The 19389-nt window shown below is 42.7% G+C and overlaps 1 protein-coding gene and 1 long non-coding RNA gene across 16 annotated transcripts in view; one reads left to right on the forward strand and one right to left on the reverse strand.

The window, feature by feature from the left end:
• CELF4 (CUGBP, Elav-like family member 4) overlaps positions 1-19389 on the reverse strand; it is a 703503-nt gene that overhangs the window by 258127 nt on the left and 425987 nt on the right. The gene's annotated exons all lie outside the window — the stretch shown is intronic.
• LOC108499330 lies at positions 13230-15009 on the forward strand. The gene is made up of 3 exons (XR_001875511.1): positions 13230-13340; positions 13639-13772; positions 14569-15009. It is a non-coding gene; the product is annotated as an uncharacterized LOC108499330 (long non-coding RNA).

Below are 19389 nucleotides of genomic sequence, written 5' to 3' on the forward strand. Positions count from 1 at the left end.
GCACTTAAGACCTTAACAGGCATCTCCCACTGCTAAGATCTGGGGAACACACAGAGCAAAGCATCAGAAGCTAGGTTTAGTGGACAGCAGAGGGCAGAAAGCCCTTGGAGGCACCCTGTTGGATTCTCCTTCTTCTCCACTGGCATAGAAAACTCAGAGACAAATGACTTTTGCCACAGGCTCCCCAGAGTGGCACCAAAAATTAAGCTGCACAACCTTCCTGTGAGTTTAGGCATATGTTCTGCTGACTGTGGGAAGCAATGAGCTTTTCTCCCTGGTGCATGGCCATCCTCACATGCATGGCAGGACCTCTCCACCAGGAGGTGATTTGTCAGAACTCACTATGAAAGTCAAACCCTGCAATTACAAGGAGTGGCTGCACTTAAAAGAGAGATGTAGAACACCTCAGCACGCGCCTGGATTTATCAGATTGAACGAACATAGTCCTCTTTCTACACAGTTGCAGTATTTGATAAACGGCCTACATTAGGGTACCTCAAAGGTGCTCTGCATCATTAATTACCAGGGTATATGCTGAAGAGGAAGTTAATAAAACTCGTCTCTTGCATGGAAGTCAGAAATCTTACTACCTGATGATTCCTGATGGAAGAAGATGTTTCTGAAGCCACATGTGCAACCTTGTACAGGTTATAATAACAAAACACTCAAGGGAGTCTTTTATGTTTAAGGATGTCGTTTTTCTTTTTGATTTATAGGATACTAATGGCTTTTCTCCTTTTTTCCCTTTTTTTTTCCTTAATTTTTTTTTTTGAGCCAAGAGCCATGATAAAAATCAACCGATGACACTTAGATTCAGAGAAGAAAAAAAAAATAAAAGAAAGAAAAACAGAACAGAATAAAATGGAACAAATAAGAGTCCCTCTGGGAGGAATGCCAGCCGCTAGTTTTGCTATTATTATACTGGAGAATCTTATAAAACTCTAGCCATTAATAATGGGCTCTGCCAGATATTGATAATTTATTCAAATTGTAGGTCTGGATTTGAGGGAGCAGATGTTCCTCATGCAGACACTTTCAGAAAATGAATTCCAAAGAAACAAAATAACATTCAGTGCTATCAGTAGAGAGGAAAGGCAGTATTTTAGTGTGCAGTAAACATCTGGACTGCCTTCTATTTTTATTGCCTCTCTTGCCCCTGGTTCTCTCCTACTCATCCACCCTTACTGTTGGATGATTCTGCTACTCTTCTTTGACATCAAGTAAATAAATAAATACTCTGCTTAGCCTCCTGCCTGTGTTAGAATAGATCATGACAGATTTCACCAGGAGTATAGGGACCTGACCAACTTCAACTGACTTTGAGCAGGAGCAGAAACTCCAAACAAGCCTCCTATTAGGAAGGGTAGAAATTAATTTTGATCAAGAACAAATTTTTTCTGGTCATTTCAGTGTTTTGAGGATGCTCTACCCAATATAAGGCTTAGTTTTACCCTCCAGCAAATTCACAGATGTTCCCACTTTCTCTTTCCCTCTGCCTTGCTAGGCTGGAGGAGGACTGGATATTCATAACCCCAAAGTCTCACTGTCACAGATGGTCCAAATTGAAGCAAGCTGTTCCATCACCTTCTCCAGTTGTTGGCTGCTCCATTTGAAACCACCCTAGACATGGTGCAACAGAATGTGCTGTGTGTCCAAAAACTGTTAAACATATTTCCTTGGGCACAGTGACAACTGTTGATGAACACTAAACTGCAATGCTTGGTACCAGTGGTCCTGTTCTCTCCAAAAAAAAAGCTAATCTCTAGGACCAAATCCAGAGGTCGTAGTGAGATCATGTTGGCCAGATCTTATCCCTGGGAGATCACTTAGCTTTCTGCGGATCTGTTTGGTTCTGAAGTAGGTCCAAGACTGCCAAGGGAGCTAGGATGGTGGTCTAATTTTCAGTGCTTTGTAAATGGCTGTGCAGAATTACATTCCCAACCAGTCCCACTTTACAATTCCCATCCTTTTCCAGCTAATCTCATGCAATAATTTGTCTTCCAACCAGTCGCACGTTGCCATCTGTCTCTGCTCCTGACTGATCCCAAGTTGCCATCTGCCCCTGGCCGGCCTTTTTTTAGCTGTACCCCATTTGGAGAGGAACATGATGATGCTAAGGGATGTCAGTCCTTCAGACTGCCTAGTCCAGCCCTTTGACTGACACTTGGCTTTCACAGCCTGCAGAGTTTGAGGCACGTGACTCCCCATCACACAAGCAGCCTCCCTCTTTGCAGTAACTGCTACAGAGAATTGTTTGCAAACAGAAGGAATCAAAGGAGGATTAGCCCAGGGATCTACATAACAGGGTGTGGGAAGTACCAGAGAAAGAATAGTCACAAGCAATTTATTTGAAAAGGGTGTGCAGATGCAGCTGTGGGTCATTGCCCATGCCGAATAAACGTTAAAAACTACTTAAGAGTCTCTTTGCTCCCACTTCCTGTGCCCATTGTCTGCAATGACAGGCATCCAGGGAAGGTTCTTGTAGGGTAGGAGCCTAGAAGTGATCATGTCTAATTTCCCTCCAAAGCCTGACTTATGGCTTTTGAGACCTTTTCATGAAGAACTTGCACTGTTTCTGAAGCTGTCACTCTTGGAAGTATTTTCCTTTGTGAGAGAAACAGAACATAGCTGTTTCAACATTCCTCTGGTAAATTGTCTCCTTTTTGTCTTCTCTCTGTTTAGGTGACAGCAAAAACCTCCTAGTTTCACTCTGATGGTGACAGCACTTCACAGTTGGATAGTAGAAGGGAAGTGGAGTTGTTAGTTCACTTTCCATCCTTTGCAATGCTGCCTTGGCCTCTAATGCTGCACTTCTCATGCATAATGTGTGGAAAAGAATTGAGGGATCAGGGTCTGAAAAGCATCTCTTAATTTTTCCAGTGCCCAGTTGCCAGCTGCCACTAACTTTGCAAACTTTATTGACTACTGCTATGTCTGGTGCTAAGTATCTTCAGACTTCATTCCAAGTAATGGGAAAAAAAACTGAGGGGCAATCAGCTAGTTCCATGATGAATGAAGCCCATGTCACTCAGAGAAAATGAATATTTCTTTGCAATAATGACCAGATGGTAGCAAGACTCAGATCCAAATTAAAACATGCATGATAAATGCCAAGAAAACACAGAAAGACAAAAACCCAACCTGGAGTGAAATCTCTCTATAAATCTTTCCCCCCTACAACACAGGCACTTCTAATGGGAATTAAATTATTAAGAGATGTTGCAAGGAGAATACAAATGTGAGACTCTTCCTCCTTCTTGGAACTTTTTGAAAGAGTATTTCAGCCCAGCCAGCTGGCTTTTCTTCTCCATATGAGACAGCGCTGGGCTGAATAGGATCTTTTCATGTAGAAGCACAGGCAAAATACTAATCCAGAAAATAAATTATACATTGGAGTTGGCATAGAAATAGCATATATTTTGCCTTCTGTAGAGTTGACCTATGGAACTCCTTGCTGCAAGAAATTATTGCAGCTGAAGGTCTTCAAGGACTAAGAAAGGGGGTAGTATTTGGAAATAGACGTCTTTAAGGTCCCTTCCAACCTAAGCCATTTTATGAGTCTATGATTCTATGATTTGCAGATGGTAATAGCATTCAAAATTATACTAAACAGAGAAAATGTGGGGAGTGGTTTTGCAACATCTTAGTTCCAAGTGGATACTAAAAATAAATTACTGGTGTTAGAAAGAAATGCTGTTATGAAAAATGTAGAGTCTGTAATTTTTTTCTGATACTTTTTCATGAGGTATATTATATTTGAAAGTGCTATGATCGTAACAAAGGACAACAAGTACTGCTGCAGCTGATCTAATATGGCATTTACAGGGATATTTGAAGGAAGTCTGTGTTTTGGCATCTTCCTGGATATCTTCTAGATGAGCCAAACCTAGACTTTCACTCTCCAAAGAAGTAATACCCTCAGAAACCTTATTTTTAACTGCCTCTTTCTGAACCTGCATGATCCCTGCTATGTCCCCTTCCTTCTCTTTGCAAATCTCACGGTGATGCAAAATAGATGGTCTCTCAGGGGACTGGCTGGCCTCTCCCTGTCGGCATTGACACCTTTTCCCAGCACTAAGTTAATGAGAAATATTAAATTACAGAGGCACATGCACGCTTTGGAAAGAAACATGGTGTTTGATCCCGCCAAACTGCCAAGCTCTACTTAAAACCGATAACAAATGTTCTTCCCCAGCAAGATGTGATTAGCTTTTATACCTGTGCAGATTGTACAAACACACAGGAGGGAGCTTTTAAATATCATTGATTTGCCTATTTGAAATTATTAATTTCAAATTCGGCTGGAACAACCTTTGCTAAATTACACTGTGCCAGTGGGAGTTAGAGGACCCACAAGTCTAAACTTAACTTAAGAATGGGAGGAGGGAGGGCTAAAGAAGAAGAAGAAAAAAAACCTGAAACAACTAAAAGTCCATTTAAACTCAGTAGGTTTCCAGTTAATTACATTTTCACACCTATCCCAGTAGTTACAGATGTATTTATAATGTATGCCTGCCTCTGTGGTTACTGAATACTGCATTCTCCACGGACTCTAAGAGCCAGGATTTCTTTCCTACATATAAAAGACCTTCCATTTTAATTGGAGTCACATCCAAATACTGTCTGGGTTCAATTGTAATGGCTCCAACTAATTTTCTTCCCTTCCCGTTTCTCCTCTTCTTTCCTCCTCTCTTCTCTCCTGTACAAAAGGAACAACTGGATGTCCAGTGTGGAGACATCCCTGATATCTGGAGAAGCTTGTTTGAGGTCACATCCACCATTTTTCTGAGCAGTGGGATAGAACCACTCAACTACTCATTACAGCATTCCCTCCTGATCCTCAAAACATACCCAAGCTCTTTTGGATATGGATACACTAATTCATCCTCCCCACAGCTCCCTCCTGGAAAGGGAATGTACCCCTTTTCTCTCCAAAAATTTCTTCTCCTTAAACCCTGACTGAGATAGAACCCCGTGATCTGCTCTCCATGGAGTAAGTCTCACAAAAGGGTCCATGTCTGAGATTCAGCCCTTCATCTCCAAGTTATAGCTTGTGATCCACACCACTGTGGAGTGAAACAGGCTCCTCCAGAAGCCAATTGCTCTGTCTTTTTTCAAGCAGATGAATTGCTATCTGGAATTACCTTTCCTCTCTGCTGGCTTTTAAAGGAGCCATAGGTGACTAGCTCAGTCACAAATACCCAAATTTAACTGGATAAACTCTGCCTTAAGAGACTTGTCAGGGCCATTTGAAGAGGCTGTTGCAGAGGGAAGGACTGAATGTGAGTACACTTCAGGGAATGAAACCAGTTTTTCTGATCCCACTCTGTTCCTGTGAAGGGCTCCTACACCTTTGGGGTAGAGGAACAAATAGTGGAAACAGAGAGTTAGTTATGCAAATCTCCTCCACTCCACTATCTCTTCCTTTGGAACGACCAACTTCTTCTGAGCTTGACCCCAGGGCCTGAGGTCCACAACTCTTCTGAGGAGCCCCAGAAAAGCCCCATTATTTGCACTCCTTAGCCTACATGCATTTGGGGTCTCCAAATACCCTGCATATTCAGCTGGAGTCACATGAGCAACAACTTCCCACTGGAGTTAGAGACACTGAATGACAGTTTCAGGTCTGAAACACCAAAGGCTTGCAGCATAGCCAAAAGTTTCTCAAGGGCTTTGTAGAAGCAGCTCCCACAAAAAAAAATATGGCCATCAGGGACTGCAGACATATTTCAGCCACAGAACTAGTGACACCTCCTCACCGTGCCTTCTCTACTGTATACCCCAAGTGTAGATATTGAGGCAGACTGCAAAAACAAATCCAACAAAATCAAAGTGATCATGTATCTAAATTTGCCCCCCTAAGAAGAAAATGTCAGAAGAGACTGCACTGGAGAGAAACTGGTCATATTGCTTAATGCCTGACTGGAAGGCACTCCAGTATGCTGGTGCTGAGGACAGGATGAAAATCTATCTGGAACAGAACAGCACTCAGGAGATTATTCACAGCAACAGCATAAACAGGGAAAATTTACTAGAGTATATAGACCACCCAAGTATGCAGTAAATGAGCTTCACAGTAATGGAATTGCCACATCCCCCTGAATCGTACCTCTGTAAGGCTACCCTGCCGTTTCAAAAGCAAATTCAGAGTAGATGGTAGGTGCCCAGGTGATTAGAATACAAGCCATAGGGAAAAGATAAACCATCTAAGTTGATAAGAATAGCATAGACTGCTCTGACAGAGCAAAACCAGTGTGAGCATTCAAGGAGACAAATGGGTTGTAGAAATATGGCAACAGCTATGGTTTTCAGAAACACTCACCTGAAGTGATATCATACTATCTGAAAAACCAACCTGTGATTGCTGTAAAAGGCAGCTATTCATCTGGTGTCAATCAGCATAGCTCCATTGATGTCAGCTTCTTTTCACAGTCGTGTAATGTGCTATTTCTTTGCTAATATAATGCAACATAATTTCAGACTTTTTAAAACTTCAATGGAGTTACACAGGCCTCCACCAAGCAAGGGTTTCATTGACAGCCTAGTGCTGAACATACAGAAGAAGGCAGAGTTAAGATTACAGAAGCAACCTTTACCTCCTTGCCTAACGTCAGAGTGTTTCACTCTGAAGCCATAGCATTACTGTACTGCAATACACAGCAGTACTCCTAAAAACATATCAGCCCGTTCTAACCATTTCCATTTACAGTCCTCTCCCTGCATGTCTTGAAGAGCCTTAAGAACGCAACTGAATGCAGCCTCCCTACCCAACTATCTCAGCTGATCAGCAGGTGGCAAAACTGATGCAGTAAGATGTTGGCTGGTTCACAGACATCACACAGGTTTACCTCTTTTTCTTCCTGATTTTTCACTTTCTCCCTGATTACACTTTTATCAGCAGCAGTCAGCATGATGCCACAGCCAGCAGCTTCCTAAGGGTAGTTCTAGGAGCTGGGGAAAGTCAAAACACCATGGTAATATTGTTGTCCAAGAAGGGAGTTTGGGCTCAGTGTTTTGCTCCTGTTGTCCCTACTGTTTTGTTACAGATGTACAGACTAGCAGACTCTCACAGTCAATACCTGGACATGATTTGGAATGTACCACAAGCCAGATACCTTTCCCAGTAGGACAAATGGATGATGCCATTTAGTTTTAGGGAGAAGAATATGTCTAGAAATTGGGCATGATTTACACTGGTTCACTTGCCCGCAGAGCAAGAGGAGGTCTGTGATGACAGCAGAGGTAGCTGCTCAGACATCCCTGGCACTAACATCATGGTAGTGACTTCACCTCTTTCTAGCCAGAGCTGTTTCAGTGAGGTACCTCCGCTAAGACACAAAGTCCTACACTGAGAGCTTTGCAAGGGGAAGATGCCTCTCAAAGCCAAGAAGATCCTGCTTTTGAGATACTGGTCAACTGAGGGGGTTGATTTTGGTGTCTCCACTGTTGACTCACAGGTCCTGGATGATGAAGCCAGGAGCAGCTGAGCAGGAGGTGTCCTCCCTCAGGGGACAGGGCTGAGCCACTGTCCCTGGCTTTGAGTGCTTACTCAGCAAAGCAGGAGAATGGGAGGTGGGGAAAGACAGCAAGGAGGGAAAGCAAAAATAAACCCTACCAAACCATACAAAAATGTTTTCAGTTCCTGTCAGGAAAAGAAATATTGAAAATGACATCAAGTCAGAACTCATTGATTCTCTTTTGTTATAACCATTATACAGAGCCTTCCAATCCCTTAGATTTTCCAGAACGGCAAAGTCACTGTCTGAGCACCTTAACCCAGAGTCCCTGGGCCACCCTTTCCCATCTTCTCTTTTAAAATTATTATTACTATTATTACTATTATTATTTTTTTCCTATTGTTTTTAAATCACTCTCTATATAACAGTTGTTTTTCACATTAAATAACATCAGATGAGAGCTCACCATAGTCAGAAGAATGAAACTGTCATCTCTAATTTGCCTGGCAGAAGCTGCGTTGACAGGAAGTTGTCTGTGGTTGTTTAGAAATAAAATAATGCTCTGAGGAGAAGTGCAGAAACTTAATAGGACTTTAAAAACAACAGGAGCCATGGGGACTGCAGATGGTTCCTAGGCCTAAGGACTAAATAAACAATGATTTTATAGGCAAGAATGTAGCCTAGGGGAGATGGCCTCTAAAGAGATGTTCACACATATTGTGTCCAACATCATTAGACTGCCCGGTGGGAGCAAACGTTCGGCAGTTAAAGACATTTTGAAAAGGAAAAATCAGCCTCAAAAGATGCTTTAAATGAACAGGAGGTGGAAGAGCAAACCGTCTGAAGAACTTCGCGCAGCTAAATGACTCACCAAACATCTGTCTCAGGGACCAATAATTTGAAACTAATTGACTTACTGGGTGTAAAATATATAGATAAATGTAGTGGGGGGGAAAAAAGCAAAAAACATCCAAAAGGTAAGGTGGGATTTGCTGCGGGAAAACAAGGGATGGAGGCTGGTGAGGAAGGGGGGGTCAGGTGGGGGAGATGGGAGATTCATAACTAAGTAGCAATAAAGGCAGCAGGGATGAGCTCTTTTAAAGGTCCAGAACACAGCTCATATTCTCTCTCTCTCTTTGAGGTTTCATTTAAGCCTGGCACATCTGAGTGCAGAGAATTAAAAAAAAAAAAAAAAGAGAGAGACAATCTGATATTCACTGATTGAAAAAGCAAACACAGGGACCAGCCTCGAAAGGGATCCAGTGATGCGATTTCGAAAATAAGGGCCTTGGAACAGCAAGTGCAATCTTCTACCCAGGGCTGCTAAACCCTTTCTGTCAAACCATTTACATTTATAAGGCCTTCAGTCATGCAGTGGTTTTATTTTTTTCCCTTTCCCCACTTCCCACCTCCCACCCCACCTCCTCTCTCCCTCTCTTTTCTGCAGAGTGCTCATTTCAGACTCACTCCTTTGTTATACCTGCTTGCAAGTGGGTATTTTGCAGTTAACTTCAGCTGGCCTCTTCATATTTATGGCTTTCAGGAAAGGCAGAAGGTGGGGTGAGGGAGAGAGCCAAGACAGGCTTTTTTTAAAGAGATGTGGTAAATTTTGCATCTAGTATTTTTTGGCTGGAGGGTTTGCTGCAAAGAAAGGAATGTTGACATTGCAGCTGCTGCTGGAGAGACCTTTTTCTGCTATGGATTGAGAAGAACATCAAAATCCCTATTGTGTGAAAGCCAAAGCCTTATTTTTGTATCTTGACAGCTGTATATATAGATCTGTTAGATTCTACACATTTTCTTACATTAATTACCTGGGAATAAGATTACATTTCTAAAATAACAAATTCTTTTGTAATGGGAAAGATCACAATTTTTTTCTTTGGCAGCAATGTCAAAATACAAGATTTTGACACTTTTCTGAGATTTTTCTCTGGATTACTTTTTTTTCCAGATGAAAGACACTGTTTTCAATTATCAGGCATTTCCTAACAAACTTAGTGACAAAAGAAGCCAACCCAAGCCAAACAAAGTACAATTTAATGGAAAATTTCTGACCCTCTCACTGGACAAGGTCTGCTTTTGTTATCCAATCTTACTTTTCAGCCTTCCCTTGGAGTTGGCAGTTTAATTGATGTGAACCAGGTTGACCTGGTTTTTTTGCTCATCTGAGGGTACTTGGATCATATTCTGTGTCCCTTGAAGCTGTAGAAAAATAGCACCAGTGCTCTTGAAACTAACAGGATGCTCATCACCTTGGGTTTGTAAGACGAACACCAGATAAAGAGAATCAATAATCTATCTCAGAGCAGCAAAAACATCAGAGCAAGCCCTTCCACACAACCCTCAAAGGCTCACAGTGAGTCACCATCAGCAAATGCGGATCTTGTTTATGCCTCTCACGCTATATCAGGATAACACACTAGAAATAACACTGCTATTTAGATCTTGCATAGCATTTGTAGGATGGAAACGAGCCTCTCAGAGCTCTTGGCAAAGGTGGTTGAAGCCTCACTATTCCCATTTTGCAGACTGGGCAAAAGTGTGACCCTTGAGAAGGGTCTGGGAGTCAAGCTGAAGACTCCTAATGAGCAACTCAGTGCCCCACCACCCCTCGTCCCCATGTCACCAAGGGCATTGGTGAGGATACCAGCTTTGGATGCAGGCACCTAGGGCGGACAGACATTCCAAACACTCACCTGGCCCATTTACAGAGGAGCCAGCTTTGGCCATGCTAGGACAGAAGGGGTGGTTCCTAACACCAAAGGTCCAAAATGTCTCTGGAGGGGGAGTAAATGGTTGCTTCTGACTGAAACGGGCATTGAGGAACAAGCTTGGCTCTGCCGCCATCTGCTTCGCGCTCAGCCGCCATCTCTACTGGTGACCTTCATCCATTTTACTAAAACAGTGATTTCAAATGTGGGTCCCTGAAATTAAATGTCTGAATCCTTATTCAGACAACAAAATAGTTGGCCTTCATCTTGAAGTTGCTAAGCAACCATTGCTTGTATCAGAGCCAATGGGATCTGCAAACATGCAGAGGTACCATCTCCAAACGTGGTGGTACAACCTCTGGCAATCAGGTCACCTGTCTGGTCCCTAAATACTGAGGAAGTTTGCTGAATTTAGGCACCTGAGGATGAACTTTCTGACTTTAATTTCTTTGATGTTCCCTTTTATGAAATAATATTGCATTTTACTGAGCGTGGGGATCTCACCTGCAGCGGGTCTGCAAAACACCCAGACTGCTTAGGTGAAAGAAACTGCAGCAGAAAAGAGGCAAAACGGGGTGGCAAAGCAGGCAAAAGCAAGTGAAAGCACTGGCACTCAATAACGTGGCACTGGGGCACTGCGGGGCATAAGCAGCTTTCATTTTTTCTGTGACTGTGCCATATCATTAAACCCTCGTATTAATAAATGACATCTCACAGACAAAACCGTGCTAACTTCATATGCCAGTGCAGAGTCCTATAAAAGGCATTTGGAAAATCATGTGTGGGGGCTGGGGTGGGGAGGCAGGGGCTCACAGGCAGTTATGAAATTCAAAGGGATTCCAAAAAAACATCTGGTGCAAGGATGAAGAGTTCAGGGGTCTGGTTAACAGGTTTATTTGCAGCTTGGAAGGCAGACTGACCAAAATGCAATGTGTTAGGACAATTTGTGTCTGAGGAAGGGAGCATGGCCCCCAGCCTGCTCTTGTGGGATTATCAGGTCTAGGGCTGTGCAAACATGAATGCATTGGTCTGTCACCCTGAATACCTGACTCCAAAGTGCTTGGGACATATTGAAGTATAACAAATAGTGATCAGATATTGTCCCTTCCACTGAAACTTGATAATTCATATTCTTACCCTGTTACAATGGACCACGGGGCCATGTATTTTTGTCTACACTATCCAGCATTCTCCTAAACAATCTCTGGATGGTTAGGCAACTAAGACAGGACAAAGCTCATCACTCAGTGTGTGGTGTGATACGAACACCCTGTTCTGGAAGCTAACAGACTTCAGTAACACAAGGCGCTCTGTGTCAGTTGGCCTCAGTGACTGAGAGAAGTCCCAGCAGCATTTACTTTACCAGCCACCTGAAAGTCAAGAATCTACATATCTTTCATCTAGTACAATCTTCTGAATATGATAAAATGAAATATTTTATGTCAGCTTTTATGTACAACTTGTTTGAAGCAGAACCTCTCTTTAGGAGAACATTCAACAGCAAATTTTTTCCATGGTTTCTCCTGTCCCCCACACTACTTCCACAGATATCAATCAATTGGGTCTCATATAATCAGCTATGAGGTTAGGAGAGGGAAAATTCTCTGCAGTTCAGATCAAGAAGAACATCATCTGAACCAGGAGCAATGGTGAGCTAAAGGGACTCATAGTCTGCTCCACATCTGCTGGCTGAAGGTCAGTCCCACATGGATGAGGAGGGTGACGTCTGGTATGAAGCAGTAACATGAGAAACAGTAGACATTGTGGCCAGTACCATGTAAGAAGACAAAGAAGTGTGTCAAGAAATGGGACAAAGGACATTATTAGGGATACTATTACTGCTGTGCCTAAAGAAAATCACAGCACTTGAATTTGATCCATTCCAGATAGTCTGGACATTTCAGTAGAATTCTTGTTTCCTTGCTCACCCAGGACCTTTTCCTAAACTCAAAAATTCCTTCCTTGTTATTACCATTTTCTGCCTTTGCCATGTCAACCTTAGCCTGAGTTTAAGAAGTGCTGAAATCTCACCAAATATACCACTATTTCAAAAGCAGCAGATATAAAGGAAAAACTGAGTTTAGTCACAGAATTTTGGGCAAATTCTTACTGTTTGCAGACTCCAAGTCAGGAGTGTTCAGTTGCTTTTCTGTGTGTAGCTCCAGGTCTCTGGCCTGACCACACTCTTCCCCTCCCCTCTCTTCTAGAAAATAAATTTAGAGAGATTCTGACGAGCAGGGACAGGAGGAAGCTGTGACATGTAAAATGGCAGTCTCTGGCAGGCTGTGCTTGCACAAACAACCGCTCAGTGCTTATGAAGGGGAAAAAAGTGGGAAGGGAGGAAGCAGGAACTATAAGCAGACTGGCTATTTTCAGGTTCTGTTCCAGGCAAAACTTGTACTAAATTATTTACCAGCCAATTGTGTGAAGGACTCAAATCCAGTGGCATCCACATGCAGCACTCATAACCTACTAACTGCATTAACGCAGCTGAGGATTAAGGGAGATTTGAATCAAAGTAATGGGAAAGAAATCATGTGCTGAAGTATTTAGATGTAGTCACTTTTCATGCCGCCTCAATGCCTAGGGACTCATCTTCCTCTTTCCCTGGCAAGAGGCAGCAGCCAGCTACTAACCATCGGTGCTGACAGCTTCCAGCTCAGCCAAGCTTCCATTTTGGAGATCGAATTTGCAGAGATGCAGCTGGGTCCAGGAGAAAAAAATCAAAAAAAACCCCTCTGAACCAAAAACAAAACCAAGAAAACAGACAAAGAGAAAGGAAATGAGAAAAAAAATACAAACCACAAACAAAGTGCTTTGGGGACTATTTGAATTAGTAGCAGGGGGCTGGCAATGGGAAGGAGAAGTCTGTTAAGGGTCTCCCAACTTTTCCCAGATGATTCTGCTAACCAGCTGACATCTTTTACTGGATTACTGCCTGATGGGATGGGGAAACGAATCTGAATAGCAATAAGGCAGAGAGCTGGAGCAGTTAATCTGTGACACCACAGCCAACTGTTGTGGTTGTGGAGGCAGACACTCTTCTCCTTGTCTGAGAGAGGAGGGAGAGGAGGAGAAGATCTTATGCTTTGGGGAACAAAAAGGGGAATTGGTGACTATAAGATGCCCTCCTACTAAAGTGCTGCTGCAATAAAGCAGGGTTATAAAGGTGCACATTTAGTAACCTATCTCCAGTACTGATAGGCTATACCAGTGCTGCATGGTGAAGGGGAGAACAGAGCATGGGATCTCCCTTATCTTTGCTTTCTGCTCCAGAGCTCACTCATGCTGAGGAAGAGCTAGATGAGTGAGGAAATGAGAAGTAGAGGATGGAGCAAGTGCAGCACACGGAATTCACAGGGCTAAGGGATAAGGATTTAGATCGATGCTGAGTTATAAGGATTTAAATTGATGCTGAGTTACCTAGTACCCCAGCATATCTTTTTTTTTTTTTTTTTTTGGACAAGGAGATGCCCAGACTTCACAACCAGGTGACATCTTAAAGCAGACTCAATGCAGAGGATCCTCAAATTGGTGCCAGAGAAGCCTGGCTTCGAGACTGAGCTTCATCCCATGGATTGCCACTCAGACACTGCATGAGGTGATGTTTGGTGACAGTGGTGACAGGGAGGAGGGTTATCTCTGCACAGTCTGTAAACCAAGGACACAATCTGCCCCTGCATAGTTAAATCCTGGAAGCTGTCATGCACTCAGCTTACATGTGAGCCTTTTGTTACAGGGAGAGGGAAACTTTGGCAAAGACATTGAGGTGACACTGCTTGTGGGAAAGTTACACCTGAATCTTTTTAAGCTCTTTTTGGACAGCACAAAAGAGACAGGGCAGGACAAGGGAGTGCTGGTGAATGGCTTATCTGAAGGACACCAGTCCTGAGGATGCAGACCTGCACTCTGGGGCAGCAAGGTGCTGAGGGATGGGAGCAGACAACTCTCACTCAGCCATCTCTACTTGATCCTTTGTAAATCTGAGCCTGAAATCTTTATTCACTCTCAACACCCTATGTAATGTGAAGTTTTTACATGTCAATCAATGTCACACTTTCAAAAGGTAGTGTTTACTCTTGCTAGCAAAATTGGCAGGATCAGTCCTTAATGATGGGAGAGGAAGGAGTCAAGAAATGCACACTGGAGTTGAAAGCTAAAAACATAACAACTGGCCTGGACATCCCACAAATCCAATAGTAAATGAAATCCAGTGGGACTTTTTATTAATTTAATCTTGCAAATGTTTTTTTTTTTCCCTTTCTCTTGCGACAGCTTTACAAGACAGATCTATACATATCTCCTGTACTTTGCATAGTTCAGGAAACTGAGGCATGACTTGCTGTAGAGAGTTTGCATTCAGACTGACATCTTAACCTCAGCCTTTCTTTGCACAGGAAGGTGCCAGCTGAACTGATGAAAGTCTCGAGAGCTGGCCAATGTCAGCTGCAAACAGAGCTGCCTACTGGATGAGATACATGTGCTGTAGTAATAGGGTGCAGGGAGACCTGTGACAGCTGTATACATACACCTGTACTTCACTGTGTGCAGCACCAGCTATAAAGACAGATCTTCAAAACCACCCAACTCCCCCTCAGCAAATCCTGTCTGAAAACTACAGTCCATTCCTGTCTGTGTGAATGATTGATGCTATGGACTTGCGCATACAGACAAGGGCTCATCAATTTCTTTAAATGGTGATGGTTCTCGAATGTTTCACCTAATTTCAATGAATTTGCAAACCCCATTTCATTTTACTTGAGCCTGTCCCCCAAGGGCTTACGTTGTGCAGTTTCTCTGAAAATGTGTATTGCTTTAGATCTGTGCTTTGTAACTGGCTAACCACCTACTTAACAATGCTTGTCATTTGGGTTTTTTTTTTTAATATTCTTAAATCTTATCAAAACATGAGTCCTAAATAAAATTTCTTCTGCTAACTACCAGTCATAAAGTCATTACTGGAAAGGGTAGCTAGTGGAGGATAGCAAAGCTGAGCTCAATGCTCCTATTTGGAGTGGACAGCTTCATACTTGGTAATAAAAAAAGTCACAGAGTGTTTAAACTATGTTTTCCTACATCTCTCAGCCTGCAGCTTGATCAGACTCTCCTCTAGAGTGAAACGGCTAATTCAAAACCAAACTGACTTTGGTTAATAAAAATAATAACAATGAAAAAAATAAATGAGCACCTCCTCAACAAAAGGAAGGATTTAAATTAATGCAGGAGTTATTATATTCCTTTAAACCAACACCTTCTGAAAGCAGAGTTTAAAGAAGAAACCCAAAACATTAAAGCAGAACACACTTGTACATTTTAACTTTTAATCATCCTATCAAGCTGATTAAATAAAAAAATAGAGTGGTGATTTATTTGCCTGAGGGAAGAAGGCAGCAGGAAAATTTCAAATGCATTCAAGGATTTTGGTGCCAAACCAAAAATCGGGTAGAAATGGATGTACAGCTCTAAGATAGTCCTTTCTTTGGAATACCTTTTTCACATCACACCTGTAGCCCGTTATTGGGAACAGACCCCAAATTTGGAAATGAAACAGGGTTTAACTCACAGTGGAAACAACCTACCTGCCTCCTCTCACTATTTGAGGTGCTGGAGTGTGTCCAGAGAAGGGGCAGGAGCGCTGGGGCAGGGTCTGGAGCACAAGTTTTATAAGCAGCAGCTGAGGGAGCTGGGGTGTTTCACCCGGAGAAAAGGAGGCTGAGGGAGGACCTTTTCCTTCTCTACAACTGCCTGAAAGGAGGGTGTACTCAGGTGGGGGTCAGGCTCCGCTCCCAAGCAACCAGTGACAGGATGAGACGATGAGGCCTCAAGCTGCACCAGGAGAGGTTCTGGTTTGACATCAGGAAGAATTTTTTCACCGACAGGGTGGTCAAGCATCCTTTCCCAGGGAAGTCCAGGGAAAGTGTGGAGTTACCACCCCTGGACATATTTAAAAGATGTGTAGATGTGGAGCTTAGGACATGGTTTACTGGTTGAATTGACGATGTTGGTTAAGAGTTGGACTCAATGATTTTAAATTTTTTTCCAACCTTTAAACAATTCTATGATTCTATGAATCTATCCTAGCACAATACCATCCTAACAGAGACTGACCCTCTCAAGAAATACTGGATATAAACCCAGCAAAAAAATGTTCAGATCTGAGTTCTCATTTCAATGTTTTTGTTATTTTTGGCCCAAGTCTAACCATCTTAAACACTGGTACAACTTGGAACAAGATCCAGGAAAAGTCTTTACTCTCCATATTGTTAAATCTTCATCTGCTGTCAGATATCACTCTTTAATTTTGTTTTTACCCCTTGCACTTGAGAGTTACAGTTTGAGTAACAAAAGCTGTACAAAACACAGATGAATCATACAGGCAGGTTAGGGTGAACAGCTCTTGTAATAGTCACAAAAGCCTGAAAAACGAGATGAATTATGTGCATGCCAGTTGCTGGGAGAAGATTCATTAGACTGCTGGGCCTTGAGCTTGGTTAAAATCACACCCCTCTAAATCACTCTGGAGAGGTTTTCTTGTGCTGGAGATAACTCACTAGGGAGTGACTGAGAGCACTGGGGTCTTGGCAGGCTCTGACATGGTCGGCAATAGGACCTTGGAAAAGTCTTTTTCACCTCTGTGCCTCTGTTTCCCCTCTCATCTTCTCTTTGTTGCCTGGCAAAATGTGAAGATCAAGAACCACTGCATCTTATGAGGTGTAAATGCACTGCTTGGGCTCCTCAAACCACTTGCAGAGGGCACCTGGAATAGTTTCAAGAAAGAAAATAGCAATGCTGAGCCAACAGATGCACAAAATCTCTAGGAGAGAAACTAGAGTACCAAGGCATGATCCCTATTGCAAAAATCTTTCAAAATGACAATGTAGTGGGGGAATTGCACTGGTCTTGCAAACTCCAGGGTTTACTTAATCAAGCCAAAAGAAACCGGAGAGAGGTATGAAAAGCTGAGCTGAGCCCTTGCCTGTGATACAAAAATCGAGGCTGACCCAGTAGATGCAGAAATTTTACACAATTTTCTAGAAGCAGCAAGTAGACAAGCCAGAGGCTGCATGTAACCAGAAAGCAAGATGCAAGGAGCTTATTAAATATTAAGGATAAACAAATACAAAAAATGAAATTAAAAAGAGAAAACATCTGAGATCAATACTCTCTCAAATACCTGTCTTATCAAGCCCGGCAAGTTGATTGCAGTCCAACCAAAATGACCTGCTGTGAATGATTCCCAATCCTTTTCTCCTTCATTTTTATTTTTTCATTCCTGAACTTGGATAATCTTTTATTGATATCATACACGCTCGCAAGAACAATGCTGCAGAGATAGTGGGCTTGCATCATTTCACAGGCAATGTCATGCTCGGGACTTTTGCATCCCACCTACCAAAAGCACAGAGTGACACAGGCAGGATTTTCAAAGGACTCTAACCCCAAATCAAGTAGGTTTAAGCAGGAGTTGGAAAGCCCAAGAAGGCAATTAAATTCATTGTGCAAAGGCTGTTTGGAAAAGAGTAGGAAAGGTGGTTTTGTGCTCAGTAGTGTTAATTTACATTGGGGGATGATCCAGCTCTTCATTTATCACTTTCGTTTTAACAAAGGTGAAGCTGAGGCTCAGAGAAACTAAATTCAGTAGGAAACCCCCCCCACCAAAACCCTTATGGCCACCTTGTTGTCACTGAAAGGAATTAGTGAGAATAATTAACCAGTGAGGGTAATTAACCATTGAGACCAGGGATGTGGCAACCTCTATCTTGCTTTGAGACATTTCAAGGCAATTAGATACCTTTGGCTGAGGCAGACACTGTGGGACAGATGCAAGAATCACCAGCTGAAGTTCAACACTGTGCATGAGGCCAGGCACAAGTGTCAAAGGCTAGTCCTGCTTTCAAACCTCCATGGAAGAAGTGCAAAAATTGGAAGCGTTGTCATTACTTGCATCAGACCTTTGCTTTATACTCCCAGTACAAGAGACTAGAGCTTATCCATACAACTGCAGCTCCATATCTTTTCTGACCAAGGAGTTGAAGCTTCTATATAGATCTGGATTTTCTGAGTTTTCCATCCAAAGTTTCTCCCTTAAAACTGAAAGCAGAGCAAACAGCTCCTCTCTGCCTCACATTTGACTCTCCATCTCAAAGGAATTTGGAAAGGAACATCAAAGAAGCCTATTTAAATGGCATTATTTGGACACAGCAACCAACTAGATTAAAACTAAATGATTGCATGAATACATTGCGTGTATCCAACAACTCATGGGCCATTACACCCCCTAATTGTATGAGTGACATGCTGGATGTTATGAGGCAACATCATTGAAAACTCATGGAGCTGAACAAGGCAGAACCTGAGGTCTGAAATACTTCAGACCCAGAGTATATTCTGATTTGATTGAAAATCACTCGTACCAGTCATGTTCAGTGAAAGCCTTGTTCATCCCTTGGTCACATGGATGACGGGATACTTAGGCAGAGATGGCTTTTATGCCCTTGGAGCAGCAGTCTACAGTCATTAGTGCTGTTAATGTCTTCCACATCTGCTGTTTGTAAGAGGTCAGAACAAATCTCTACACTGGCCTGTCTCTTGCCTGTCCCATCTTTGGACCCTATGTCCAAAATCACAGAATCGCAGAATGGGTCAGGTTGGAAGAGACCACAGAGGGCCATCTGGTACAACCTCCCTATTCTAGTAGGGTCATCCCAGAGCACATGGGACAGGATTGTATCCAGACAATTCTTGGATATTTCCCACGAGGGAGACTCCATAACCTTTCTGGGCAATCTGTTCCAGTGATCAGCCACCTGAACAGTAAAGAAGTTCTTCCTCATATTCTCATCCTCATCAAATTCACCATCATTCAAAATTGGTCCTTTATGCACTCTCTTTTCCCCCTCCAACTATGACCCCTTCTTTGCCTTTAACTTCACTCATTGAGCACTGCAGTACTTGCCAAATGGGATGTGTGGTTCCCACACATTGTTTCCTGTCCTTAAGAGGAGTATCTTGGGCCTGCAGGTCTAGCATCTCACTCATAGTTTGCTCAAAGCATACTGAGATGGGACAAAGGGCAAAACAGTTGTCCTTCCTGAGAGGGCTGCTGGACTCAGGGTATCAAATTTCTCTTTCCAGTCCTTTCTTATCTTTTTAAATCCTTCTATCCTCTTTCACTTAAGAAGAAAAAAGGAAGCGAGAAAGTCCACAAAAGTATCACA

Source organism: Lepidothrix coronata, unplaced genomic scaffold (genome assembly GCF_001604755.1).
Source record: "Lepidothrix coronata isolate B3197 unplaced genomic scaffold, Lepidothrix_coronata-1.0 Scaffold72, whole genome shotgun sequence".
Lineage (NCBI taxonomy): Eukaryota > Metazoa > Chordata > Aves > Passeriformes > Pipridae > Lepidothrix > Lepidothrix coronata.